Below are 14,728 nucleotides of genomic sequence, written 5' to 3' on the forward strand. Positions count from 1 at the left end.
CAGTAGCCTTACTACATACATTAATGTGTCTTGCATTACTATTTTCTCCGGCTGGGTCCACAGGTTATCCACAGGATAACAATGGGATATGATGGAGCGACTCCGGATTGGCACCAAATGATCACAAGCTTTCCGGCCTCCCAGGATGCAACCGGCTCGTCCATATATCCCCGCCCACCGACTCGGTCAAATCAGTTTTTTGTTTGGTGAGGAAGGAGTCCGGACCACGGTCACAGGGTGCTGTGTTTGGCAGCCCTAAGCTTTTTTATTTTATTTTTATAGTCTTACTACATAGTTTTTTGAGTGATCTTTCCTAACAGCGTCTTACACGCATATTGGAAAGAGTCGCTCCAACAACTATCTGACGGGAGACAACAACGCTTACCCACGGTACAAGTGCTGTCTCGACGGGCGTCTGTGTTGGATATACTAGCAGGTCCAGCAGACGTTACCAGGCTGTGGCCGGAGCACTGGGAGAAGGTAAGGCGTCTGTTCCGCTTAGAAGGGGAATACGGACACAGCCGCACTGTTTGGGGGGAGACTACCAAACAGTAGCTAGCACGCCGCCACCACGGGTGCTCCAGCGCTAGGCCTTAGAAATCATAAGGCACTAGGATTAGTTTGAAGTGGCGATCCCTAGGGTTGATGTCAGCGGTGGGGAGTCAGACTCTCTCCTGGTCGCCCCTCCCCCAGTTCTGGACCAGTTTCCTTGTGTCTCCCGCCATAAACTGATTGCCTCACTTCCGTCTGACGCTACCACGAGGGGACTCTGTCGCAAGCATAGGCCGCTGCGTCTGTATACACTAAGTTTTCCGCTAGGAGATCGGGTCGCAGACGGGTGCGTCTGCATGCACTAATGTTCACTGAGAGTCTGTGTCCACTAAAAAGTTACCGGAGCGGTAGTGTACACTAGTAGCGTCTGGATCCACTCAGCGTTCGTGAACGTATTGATCGATCCTGGAAGTGGGGTGAGTCTTCCTGTATCCCACTGTATGGAGTAAGGGTTATACAGCACTAAATTTCTATCTACTTTTCTCTTACGTCCTAGAGGATGCTGGGGACTCCGTAAAGACCATGGGGATAGACAGGCTCCGCAGGAGACGTGCACTTTCAGAAAGACTTTAGATCTGGTGTGCACTGGCTCCTCCCTCTATGCCCCTCCTCCAGACCTCAGTTTGATACTGTGCCCAGAGGAGACTGGGCTTTTCAGGGAGCTCTCCTGAGCTTGCTGACAAAGTATATTAGTTAGGTTTTTTTATTTTCAGGGAGCTCTGCTGGCAACAGACTCCCTGCATCGTGTGACTGAGGGGAGAGAAGCAGCCCTACTTCTGTGAGTTTCAAGGCTCTGTTTCTTAGGCTAATGGACACCATTAGCTCCAGAGGGAGTCAGAACACAGGTCTCACCCTGGAGTTCGTTCCGGAGCCGCGCCGCCGTCCTCCTCCTCACAGAGCCGGAAGACAGAAGCAACGTGAGTATGAGAAGTAAAGAAGACTTCAGAGGCGGCAGAAGACTTCATGATCTTCACTGAGGTAACGCACAGCACTGCAGCTGTGCGCCATTGCTCCCACACACCTCACACACGGCAGTCACTGTAAGGGTGCAGGGCGCAGGTGGGGGCACCCTGGGCAGCAATATAAACCTCGTTTCTGGCAAAAGAGATATATATATATATATATATATAGAGCTAGGCACTGTATTTATAAAGAGCCCCCACCAGTTTTTATTATATTTAAGCGGGACAAAAGGCCGCCGCCGAGTGGGCGGGGCTTCTCCCTCAGCACTCACCAGCGCCATTTTCTCCACAGCACAGCTGAGAGGAAGCTCCCCGGACTCTCCTCTGCTTATCCACGGTGAAAGGGGGTTCCAGAGAGAGGGAAAGGGGGCACATAATTGGCAGCAAATAATAGTATTACAGCGCTACTGGGTAAACACATTGTGTGTTTTTTCCTGGGTCATATAGCGCTGGGTGTGTGCTGGCATACTCTCTCTCTGTCTCTCCAAAGGGCCTTGTGGGGGAACTGTCTTCAAAAAGGGCATTCCCTGAGTGTGTGGTGTGTTGGTACGTGTGTGTCGACATGTCTGAGGTAAAAGGCTCTCCTAAGGAGGATATGGAGCAAATGTGTGTGTGTGGTGTCTCCGTCGACAACGCCGACACCTGACTGGATATGTGGAATTAAGTGCTGAGGTAAATTTATTGCACAAAAGATTAGAGAACAGACAGGAAATCTACCCATGTCTGTCCCTATGTCGCAGGCACCTTCAGAGTCTCAAAACGCCCACTATCCAAAATAATAGACACTGATACCGACACGGAGTCTGACTCCAGTGTCAACTACGATAATGCAAAGTTACAGCCAATACTGGCAGAAAAGTATTCAATATATGATTATTGTAATAAAAGATGATTTGTATATCACTGATGACTCATCTGTCCCTGACACAAGGGTACACATGTTTAAGGGGAAGAAAGCTGAGATAACATTTCCCCCCTCTCATGAACCAAATGAATTGTGTGAAAAAGAGCGGGAATCTCCAGACAAGAAACTGCAGTTTCCCAAAAGAATTCTCATGGCGTATCCTTTCCCTGCTAGGGCCAGTATACGATGGGAATCCTCCTCTACGGTGGACAAGGCGTTGACACGTTTACCAAAAAAGGTAGCACTGACTTAACAGCTATCCTCAGGGATCCTGCAGATAGCTTGCAGTAAAAGTACTTTGAAGTCCATTTACACACATTTTGGTACACTACTCAGACCGGCGATTGTGTCGGCATGGGTTTATAGCGCTGTAGCAGCGTGGACAGATACCTTATCAGCGGAGATTGAAACCCTAGATAAGGATACCTTGTTATTGACCCTAGGATATATAAAAGATACTGTCTTATATATAAGACAGGTCCAAAAAGACATTGGTCTACTGGGTTCTAGAGTCAACGCTATGTAGATTTCTACTAGACATGTCCTGTGGAACATGCAATGGACAGGTGATGCCGACTAAAAGAGGCATATGGAGGCTTTACCTTACAAGGGTGAGGAATTGTGTGGAGAAGGGCTCTCGGACCTGGTCTCCACAGCTATAGCTGGTAAATCTGATCTTTTGCCTTATATTCCCTCACAGACTAAGAAAGCACGACATTATCAAATGCAGTCCTTTCGGTCGCAGAATAACAAGAAAGTACGAGGAGCGTCCTTTCTTACCAGAGGTCAGGGCACAGCTAGTTCCCAGGAACAGAAGTCCTCCCCGGCCTCTACTAAATCTACCGCATGACGCTGGGGCTCCGCTAAGGGAGTCCGCCCCAGTGGGAGCGCGTCTTCGACTCTTCAGCCACATCTGAGTTCACTCACAGGTGGATCCCTTGGCATTAGAAATTGTTTCTCAGGGTTACAAGCTGGAATTTGAAGAGGTGCTTCCTCGCCGGTTTTCCTTATCGGCCCTACCGGCTTCTCCCCCAGAAAGGGAGATAATATTAAATACAATTCACACATTGTATCTCCAACAGGTGGTGCTCAAGGTTCCCCTCCTGCAACAAGGCAGGAGATATTACTCAACCTTGACTGTAGTCCCAAAACCAGACGGTTCGGTCAGACCTATTTTAAAATTAAAATCTGTGAACCTATACTTGAAAAGGTTCAAATTCAAGGTGAAATCGCTCAGATCGATCATCGCCAGCCTGGAGGGGGGGGATTTTATGGTGTATCTAGACATAAAGGCTGCATACCTTCATGTTCCCATTTATCCACCCCATCAGGCGTACCTGACAATTGCGGTACAGGATTGTCATTACCAATTTCAGGGTAATTGGCGGAAATGATGGTGCTCCTACGCAAGCAAGGAGTCACAATTATTCCATAATTATCGCCCTAATAAGGGCGAGATCAAAAGAGCAGTTGTTAAACAGCGTGTCACTTTCGCTGAAGGTGTTACAGCAACACTGCTGTATTCTCAATATCCCGAAGTCACAGTTGGTTCCTATGACTCGTCTGCCCTTCTTGGGTATGATTCTGGATACGTACCAGAAAGGGGTTTATCTTCCGATAGAGAAGGCCCAGGAACTAATGACTCTGGTAAAAAACCTATTAAAGCAAAAAACAGGTGTCAGTGCATCACTGCACTCGGGTCCTGGGAAAGATGGTGGCATCTTACGGGGCCATTCCCATCGGCAGGTTCCATACGAGGACCTTCCAATGGGATCTATGGGACAAGTTTTCCGGATCACATCTACAGATGCATTAGTTAGTCACCCTGTCCCCTAGGGCCAGGGTGTCTCTCCTATGGTGGCTGCAGTGTGCAGGGTCGCAGGTTCGCCATCCAGGACTGGGTTCTGGTAGCCATGGACGCGAGCCTCCAAGGTTGGGGAGCAGTCACACTGGGAAGAAACTTCCAAGGTCTTTGGGTCAAGTCAAAAAACTTGTATTCGGCAAGCGGAGACATTGCTTCGCAACCTACCGGTTCTGATCCAGTCAGACAACATCACCGCAGTGGCTCATGTAAACCACCAAGGCGGCACAAAGAGCAGAGTGGAAATGGCAGAAGCCACCAGGATTCTCCGCTGGGCGGAAAATCATGTAAGCGCAATTTCAGCAGTTCATTCCGGGAGTGGACAACTGAGAAGCAGACTTCCTCAGCAAACACGACCTGCATCCAAGAGGTGACTTCTTTAGGAAGCCTTCGCACAGATTGCAAGTCAGTGGGGACGGCCACAGATAAACATGATGGCTTCCCGCCTCAACAAAAAGCTAAAGAGGTATTGCACCAGGTCAAGAGACCCTCAGGCAGTAGCTGTAGACGCCCTAGTGACACCGTGGGTGTTCCAGTCGGTCTATGTATTTCCTCCTCTTCCTCTCATACCCAAGGTGTTGAGAATAGTAAGAAAAAGAGGAGTGAGTACAATCCTCATTGTTCCAGATTGGCCATGAGGGACCTGGTATCCGGATCTGCAGGAAATGTTCACAGAAGATCCGTGGCCTCTTCCTCTAAGACAGGACCTGTCGCAACAGGGGCCCTGTCTATTCCAAGACTAACCGCGGCTGCGTTGGACGGCACGGCGGTTGAACTCCGGATCTTAGCGGATAAGGGTATTCCGGATGAGGTCATTCCTACGCCTAATAAAGGCTAGGAAGGACTTTATCACCGTATATGGCGGAAATATGTTTCTTGGTGTGTGGCCAGGAATGTTCCTACGGAAGAATTCCATCTGGGCCGCTTCCTTCGCTTTCTGCAAACTTGAGTGAATTTGGGCCTAAAATTAAGATCTATTAAGGTCCAGATTTCGGCCTTATCCATTTTCTTTCAAAAGGGATTGGCCTCTCTTTCCCTGAAGTACAAACCTTTGTGAAGGGAGTACTGCATATTCAGCCTTCTTTTGTACCTCGGGTGGCGCCTTGGGACCTTAACGAGGTGTTAAGTTTCATTAAGTCACACTGGTTTGAACCACTTAAAATGGTGGAGTTGAAATATCTCACTTGGAAGGTGGTCATGTTTTTAGCTTTGGCTTCGGCTAGGCGAGTGTCGGAATTAGCGGCTTTATCACATAAAAGCCCCTATCTGGTTTTACATATGGATAGAGCGGAATTGCGGACCCGTCCTCAATTCCTGCCAAAAGTGTTTTCATCCTTTCATATTAACCAACCTATTGTGGTGCCTGTGGCTACGCGTGACTTGGAGGATCCCGAGTCCCTTGATGTGGTCAGGGCTTTGAAAATTTACGTGGCCAGAACGGCTACAGTCAGAAAAACAGAAGCACTGTTTGTCATGTATGCAACCAACAAAATTGGTGGCCCTGCTTCAAAGCAGACTATTGCTCGTTGGATCAGTAACACGATTCAGCAGGCGCATTCTACGGCGGGATTGCTGTTACCTAAATCAGTCAAGGCCCATTCCACTAGGAAAGTGGGCTCCTTTTGGGCGGCTGCCCGAGGGGGCTCGGCGCTACAGCTCTGCCGAGCTGCTACTTGGTCGGGTTCAAACGCCTTTGCAAGGTTCTCTAAGTTGGATACCCTGGCCGTGGAGGACCTCCTGTTTGCTCAATCGGTGCTGCAGAGTCATCCGCACTCTCCCGCCCGTTTGGGAGCTTTGGTATAATCCCCATGGTCCTTACGGAGTCCCCAGCATCCTCTAGGACTTAAGAGAAAATAAGATTTTAAACCTACCGGTAAATCTTTTTCTCGTAGTCCATAGAGGATGCTGGGCGCCCGTCCCAAGTGCGGACTACTTCTGCAAGACTTGTATATAGTTATTGCTTAAATAAGGGTTATGTTATAGTTTCATCGGTCCTGGACTGATGCTATGTCGTTTTTTCATACTGTTAACTGGTTAGTATATCACAAGTTATACGGCGTGGATGGAGTGGGCTGGTATGAATCTTGCCCTTGGATTAACCAAAATCCTTTCCTCGTACTGTCCGTCTCCCCTGGGCACAGTTTCTCTAACTGAGGTCTGGAGGAGGGGCATAGAGGGATGAGCCAGTGCACACCCATACCTAAAGTCTTTCTTAAAGTGCCCATGTCTCCTGCGGAGCCCGTCTATCCCCCATGGTCCTTAAGGAGTCCCCAGCATAATCTACGGACTAGGAGAAAAATATTTACCGGTAGGTTCAAAATCTTATTTTTACCTCAGGAAAAGATATCCAAGGAGCAGTTAATGACTCGGGAATTAATACACAGTCAGACAATATCAATTCGCACAGCAGTCTGAGTGATGGATTTGATGGTGTCAACATTCGACATGGTGGAATATGCACAATTCCACTCAAGACCTCTGCAGCAGCTGATTCACAAGGTAAGAAAGTCATTAGCCTGGTGGCTACAAACAACCCATCTAAACAAAGGGAAACCTTTTTGGATATCAGATTGGGAGATCCTGACAACGGATGCCAGTCTACAGGGCTGGGGAGCAGTGTCCGGAAAATTATGGTTCCAGGGACAATGGACCACAGAAGAAAGTCGCCTGCCAATAAACCTGTTGGACCTCCGGGCCATATACATGGCACTGATTCAGGCAAAGGACATTCTGCAAGGAAAACCAGTCCAGATCTGTTCAGACAATGCAACTGCAGTAGCGTACCTCAACCATCAGGGAGGAACTCGCAGCCAAAAAGCAATGAAGGAGGAGAGTCACATACTAAGGTGGGCAGAACTCCATCTTCCAGCATTGTCCGTAGTGTGCGTTCCAGGAGTCCTAAACTGGAAAGTGGACTTTCTCAGTCGACACACCATTCAAGCAATCGAATGAGCTCTACACCCGGAGGTCTTTCAGACTCTAGTAGGCAAGTGGGGGTTGCCAGAGATAGATCTCATGGCATCCCGCCTGAACAGCAAAGTACCAGCATACGGGTCAAGAACAAAGGATCACGGAGCGATCCTTGTGGACCCACTGTCAGTGAAATGGGACATTCATCTGGCATATCTGTTTCCTCCAATCTCCCTGCTACCCACGGTGGTGAGGAAAATAAAGCAAGCAAGGGGCGCCGTGATTCTGATGGCTTCCTGCTTGGCCCAGAAGGCATTGGTACATATATCTTCAGAGGATGTTGTTGGATGTTCAAATTCTGCTCCCTCAACTTCCAGATCTACAGATGCAGGGTCCTTGTTATCACAGGCATCTGGATCGGCTGTCTTTGATGGCATTGCTGTTGAAACCTCTATCCTGAAGTAATTCAAACTAAGCTCAGAGCAAGGAAAACCCTCCTCTGCTCGCATTTATCACCGAATATGGCAAGCCTATATTCATTGGTGCAGTGAAATAAGTATGTATCCAAAATCTTTCAGAGTATCCAGAGTCTTAGATTTCCTTCAGGCAGGAATGGATAAGGGTTTGAAGGTGGCTTCCTTGAGAGTTCAAGTATCAGCATTGACTGACTGGTTCCAAAAGAAAATTGCCACTTTGCAGGATGTGCGTACTTATTTCCCAGGGAATGTTGCGCATTCAACCACCTTTTTGTTTCTCCTGCAGTACCTTGGGATTAAAGTCTGGTCCTCAAAGCCCTTCAGGGTGCTCCGTTTGAACCACTTAATAAAGTGGATCTTAAATGGTTGACGGCTAAAGTACTCTTTCTACTGACTATGACATCACCTAGAAGAGTGTCAGATTTAGAAATGCTGTCATGTAAGTCTCCTTTTCTCTTACGTGCTAGAGGATGCTGGGGACTCCGTAAGGACCATGGGGTATAGACGGGCTCCGCAGGAGACATGGGCACACTAAAGACTTTAGAATGGATGTGTACTGGCTCCTCCCTCTATGCCCCTCCTCCAGACCTCAGTTAGATCCTGTGCCCAGAGGAGACTGGGTGCATTGCAGGGGAGCTCTCCTGAGTTTCTCTGAAAAAGACTTTTGTTAGGTTTTTTATTTTCAGGGAGCACTGCTGGCAACAGGCTCCCTGCTACGAGGGACTGAGGGGAGAGAAGCAGACCTACTTAAATGATAGGCTCTGTTTCTTAGGCTACTGGACACCATTAGCTCCAGAGGGTCGGAACGCAGGTCTCACCCTCGCCGTTCGTCCCGGAGCCGCGCCGCCGTCCTCCTCACAGAGCCGGAATATAGAAGCCGGGTGAGTACTAAGAAGAAAATAATACTTCAAAGGCGGCAGAAGACTTCATGATCTTCACTGAGGTAACGCGCAGTGCCATTGTCCCACACAAACACACACAGTGGGCACTGTAAGGGTGCAGGGCGCCCTGGGCAGCAATAAAAACCTCTGGGGACACTGGCATAAAGAATAGATACTGCGGAGGCAGAATATTAATAAACCCCCCCAGTATAAATAATTTGAGCAGGACCGAAGCCCGACGGTGAGGGGGCGGGGCTTGGTCCTCCAGCACTAACCAGCGCCATTTTCTCCACGGCACACTGCAGAGAAGATGGCTCCCCAGACTCTGCCCTACTGAACAAGGTTACAGAGGGCAAAAAAGAGGGGGGGGCACATTTTATTCCAGTGTCCAGTGGCGCTGGGTGTGTGCTGGCATATTCTCTCTCGGTGTCCCCCAAGGTTCCTTATTGGGGGATCTGTCTCCATATAGATACATCCCTGAGTGTGTGGGGGTGTCGGTACGTGTATGTCGGCATGTCTGAAGCGGAAGGCTCATCTAAGGAGGAGGTGGAGCAGATGATTGTGGTGTCTCCGTCGGCAACGCCGACACCTGATTGGTTGGATGCGTGGAATGTTTTAAATGCAAATGTGTCTTTATTACATAAGAGATTGGACAAAGCAGAGTCCAGGGATAAAACAGGGAGTCAACCCATGGCTTTGACTGTGTCACAGGGCCCTTCAGGGTCTCAAAAACGTCCCCTATCCCAAATAGCAGACACTGATACCGTCACGGATTCTGACTCCAGTGTCGACTACGATGATGCAAGGTTACACCCAAGGGTGGCCAAAAGTATTCATTATATGATTATTGCAAATAAAGGATGTTTTACATATCACAGATGACCCTTCTGTCCCTGACACGAGGGTGCGCATGTATAAGGAAAAGAAACCTGAGGTAACCTTTCTCCCATCTCATGAGCTGAAAGTGTTATTTGAAAAAGCTTGGGAAACTCCAGACAAAAAGCTGCAGATTCCCAAGAGGATTTTTATGGCGTATCCTTTCCCTGTACAGGACAGGGTACGGTGGGAATCCTCGCCCAGGGTGGACAAGGCTTTAATGCGCTTGTCCAAGAAGGTGTCGCTACCGTCTCCTGACACGGCAGCCCTCAAGGATCCTGCTGATCGCAGACAGGAGACTACCTTAAAATCTATTTATACACATACGGGTGCTTTGCTCAGATCGGCAATAGCATCGGCTTGGGTTTGTAGCGCGGTAGCAGCTTGGACAGATACCTTGTCAGCTGATATTGATACCCTAGATAGGGATACCATTTTATTGACCTTGGGTCACATCAAAGACGCAGTCTTATATATGAGAGATGCTCCGAGAGACATTGGGCTGCTAGGTTCAAGGGCCAACGCCATGGCGATTTCTGCTAGGCGAGCACTGTGGACCCGCCAATGGACGGGTGATGCCGACTTAAAGAGGCATATGGAAGTTTTACCTTACAAGGGTGAGGTTTTATTTGGGGAAGGTCTCGCAGACCTGGTTTCCACAGCTACCGCGGGTAAATCTACTTTTTTGCCTTATGTTCTCCCACAGTAAAAGAAAACACCACAGTATCAGATGCAGTCCTTTCGGTCGCATAAGTCCAGAAGAGGTCGGGGCTCTTCCTTCCTCGCCAGAGGTAAAGGAAGAGGGAAAAGAATGCCTGCTACGGCTAGTTCCCAGGAGCAGAAGTCCTCCCTGGCTTCTACTAAATTCACTGCATGATGCTGGGGCTCCACTGAGGGAGTCCGCGCCGGTGGGGGCATGTCTTCGACTCTTCAGCCACATCTGGGTTCAGTCGGACGTGGATCCTTGGGCGATGGAAATTGTATCCCAAGGCTACAAGCTGGAATTCGAAGACGTGCCTCCTCGACGATTTTTCAAATCGGCTTTACCAGCTTCTCCCCCAGAGAGGGAGATAGTTTTAGCTGCAATTCAAAAGCTGTGTCAACAGCAAGTGATTACCCAGGTTCCCCAGTTGCAACAGGGAATGGGGTTCTATTCAACCCTCTTTGTGGTCCCGAAGCCGGACGGCTCGATCAGACCGATTCTGAACCTAAAATCCCTAAATCTATATTTGAAGAGATTCAAATTCAAAATGGAATCTCTCTGGGCAGTGATCTCCAGCCTAGAAGGGGGGGATTTTATGGTGTCACTAGACATAAATGATGCATACCTTCATGTCCCCATATATCCTCATCAGGCGTTCCTGAGATTCGCTGTACAGGATTGTCATTACCAGTTTCAGACGTTGCCGTTTGGGCTTTCCACAGCCTCAAGGATTTTCACCAAGGTAATGGCAGAAATGATGGTGCTCCTGCGGAGGCAAGGTGTCAAAATTATCCCATACTTGGACGATCTCCTGATAAAAGCGAGATCAAGAGAACAATTACTGAAGAGCGTGACTCTCTCTCTGAGGGTGCTACAACAACACGGAACGGCAGAGGGTTTTTTTCACACTGGAAAAAGCTCTGGAAATCCAGAACATGGTCGGGGTTCTGCTGAAATCAAAAAGAGTGTCGATTCATCAATGCACTCGAGTGTTGGGGAAGATGGTGGCGGCCTACGAGGCGATTTCGTTTGGCAGTTTCCATGCAAGAACTTTTCAGTGGGACCTGCTGAGCAAGTGGTCAGGGTCCCATCTCCAAATGCATCAGATGATAAGCCTGTCCCCCAGCGCCAAGATATCTCTCCTGTGGTGGCTCCAGAGTGCTCACCTTCTAGAGGGTCGCAGGTTTGGAATTCAAGATTGGGTTCTCGTGACCACGGACGCGAGCCTCCGAGGTTGGGTAGCAGTCACACAGGGAAAAAACTTTCAGGGAATATGGTCAAGCCAGGAGGCTTGTCTGCACATAAACGTGCTGGAATTAAGGGCCATATACAACGGCCTGAGACAGGCGGAGCATCTCCTTCACAACCTACCCGTTCTGATCCAGTCAGACAATATCACAGCCGTGGCGCATGTAAACCGCCAGGGCGGAACAAGGAGCAGAGCAGCAATGGCGGAGGCCACCAGGATTCTTCGCTGGGCGCAAAATCATGTAAGCGCTCTGTCCGCGGTATTCATTCCGGTAGTGGACAACTGAGAAGCAGACTTTCTCAGCAGACACGATCTCCATCCAGGAGAGTGGGGACTCAAGTGGTCTTTGTAGAAGTGACAAGTTGCTGGGGACTCCCTCAAATAGACATGATGGCGTCACACCTCAACAAGAAGCTTCGGACATATTGTTCCGAGCCTCAGGCAATAGCAGTGGACGCGCAAGTAACACCGTGGGTGTATCAAGTGGTCTATGTGTTCCTTCCGCTTCCGCTCATCTCAAAAATATTGAAAATCATAAGAAGAACAAAAGTTCAGACGATACTCATTGTCCCAGATTGGCCTCGAAGGGCCTGGTATCCAGATCTTCAAGAAATGATCACATAAGATCCTTGGCTGCTTCCTCTCAGAGAGGACCTGTTACAACAGGGGCCGTGTGTGTTCCAAGACTTACCGCGGTTACGTTTGACGGCATGGCGGTTGAACACCAGATCCTAGCTAGGAAAGGTATTCCAGGGGAAGTCATCCCTACTCTACTTAAAGCTAGGAAGGAAGTAACGGCGAAACACTATCACCGTATCTGGATGAAGTATGTGTCTTGGTGTGAATCCAAGAATGCTCCTAGGGAAGAATTCCAGCTGGGTCGTTTTCTCCATTTTCTACAGACAGGAGTGGATATGGGCCTAAAGTTAGGTTCCATTAAGGTGCAGATTTCGGACTTATCAATATTCTTTCAGAAGGAATTGGCCTCTCTTCCAGAAGTACAGACTTTTGCGAAAGGAGTACTGCACATCCAACCTCCTTTTGTGCCCCCTGTGGCACCGTGGGACCTCAACATGGTGTTGCAGTTCCTTAAATCACATTGGTTTGAACCACTTCAAACTGTTGAGTTAAAATTTCTCACGTGGAAAGTGGTCATGTTGTTGGCCTTGGCATCTGCAAGGCGGGTGTCAGAATTGGCGGCCTTGTCCCACAAGAGCCCCTATCTGATTTTCCATGTGGATAGGGCGGAATTGAGAACTCGTCCGCAATTTCTACCTAAGGTGGTTTCGTTGTTTCACATGAACCAACCTATTATAGTTCCGGTGGCTACGGATGTTTTGGAGGAGTCAAAGTCCCTTGATGTAGTCAGGGCTTTAAAAATCTATGTAGCCAGAATGGCTCGTATTAGGAAAACAGAGGCTCTGTTTGTCCTGTATGCAGCCAACAAGGTTGGCGCTCCTGCTTCCAAGCAGACTATTTCACGCTGGATCTGTAACACGATTCAGCAGGCTCATTCTACAGCAGGATTGCCGTTACCAAAATCGGTGAAGGCCCCTGGGAAGGTGGGCTCTTCTGGGCGGCTGCCCGAGGTGTCTCGGCATTACAGCTTTGCCGAGCAGCTACTTGGTCGGGTTCAAACACTTTTGCTAAATTCTACAAGTTTGATACCCTGGCTGAGGAGGACCTCATGTTTGCTCAATCGGTGCTGCAGAGTCATCCGCACTCTCCCGCCAGGTCTGGAGCTTTGGTATAATTCCCATGGTCCTTACAGAGTCCCCAGCATCCTCTAGGACGTAAGAGAAAATAAGATTTTAAACCTACCGGTAAAACTTTTTCTCCTAGTCCATAGAGGATGCTGGTTGAGATCAGACTGTTGCTGATTTCTGTTGTTCATGCTGTTAACTGGTTTAGTTATATACCATGTTATACGGTGTGTTTGTGGTGTGAGCTGGTATGTATCTCGCCCTTAATTAACAAAATCCTTTTCCTCAAAATGTCCGTCTCCTCTGGAGGAGGAGGTCTGGAGGAGGGGCATAGAGGGAGGAGCCAGCTCACGCCCATTAAAATGTCTTAGAGTGCCCATGTCTCCTGCGGAGCCCGTCTATACCCCATGGTCCTTACGGAGTCCCCAGCAACCTCTACGGACTAGGAGAAAAAGATTTACCGTTAGGTTTAAAAAACGTATTGTTATCCTGTGGATATCCTGTAGACCCAGCCGGAGAAATATACGTTGTGGTAAGAACTTACCATTGATAACGCTATTTCTCCTACGTCCACAGGTTTCCACAGGGATCCCACCCTGACGCACTCGATTTGAGAAACTTTATACTGACTAACCTCTTCCCTCTTGCATGGAAGGGTGTGCAAGTGTGTTCTTCTCGCCTAAATAGGTTTCTACATAAAGCTCCTGCCTAAATGCTTTGGAATACAACTGATTTGACTGAGCCAGTGGGCGGGGATATATGGACGAGCCTGTTTCATCCTGGGAGGCCTGAAAGCTTGTGATCATTTGGTGCCAATCCGCTGTCGCTCCATCATATCCCATTGTTATCCTGTGGAAACCTGTGGACATAGGAGAAATACCGTTATTAACGGTAAGTTCTTACCATAACGTTTATTTAACTAACAATAATAAACAGTGGAGTTTTAGTTCATGTATTGCTCAGTGCATTTAAGCCTGCAGCCCCCGACAAGGGACCCCACTATATTGCAGGTCCTACTCTATTGCCCAAAATAATTACCATAAAAACAGCTATAGCATTAGTGTTAAACTTTAGGTATGCTCTCAGCGGTGGAACAGTGGCCGAAAGGCTTGGATTGGTTTTCAGAGCACCAGTCTGACGTGCCACCACATCTCACGTGGCCCTCCAATTCACCAGATCTGGGACTGTTTGGCTGGGTCCAGCATTGTACTGTTGGTGCAGTTCATGATGCGTTTGGAACGATTGGTGGTTGCTAGGTGCCCTAAATGCCTGTGGTCCCGATTTGTCATGATCTACTTTCGGCCACTGTTCTACCGCTGAGATTCTTGGTGTCCATGCTTCTTTCACTGTAGATGGATACTACTCACTGTCTACAAGGGATCACCAACAAACAAATGCCGGTCTCGGACAAAACCAGTGGCTCCCTTTTGCCAGTCGCATCACGTGCACGACCCATGGTTCCATCTGAAAAAGAAACAATATCTCAACAAATTTGCATCGTATCAATACCTCAGACATTCACAATGATCATCCAGTAGTTTTAGTGTCACCATCTACACGCATGTGCACATTCCGTGTCATTAATATTCCCGGTGGAACCGTCCATGTCACTGTCTGTCGCACGCTCCAGTGCATCAAAGTGACGTCATCT

At 48.5% G+C, this 14,728-nt stretch overlaps 1 protein-coding gene across 1 annotated transcript in view; it reads right to left on the reverse strand.

Annotated features, from left to right (window-relative positions):
- LOC134983462 (zinc finger protein 585A-like) overlaps positions 1-14,728 on the reverse strand; it is a 151,168-nt gene that overhangs the window by 58,227 nt on the left and 78,213 nt on the right. The gene's annotated exons all lie outside the window — the stretch shown is intronic.

The sequence above is a fragment of the Pseudophryne corroboree genome (genome assembly GCF_028390025.1).
Source record: "Pseudophryne corroboree isolate aPseCor3 chromosome 3 unlocalized genomic scaffold, aPseCor3.hap2 SUPER_3_unloc_15, whole genome shotgun sequence".
Classification (NCBI taxonomy): Eukaryota; Metazoa; Chordata; class Amphibia; order Anura; family Myobatrachidae; genus Pseudophryne; species Pseudophryne corroboree.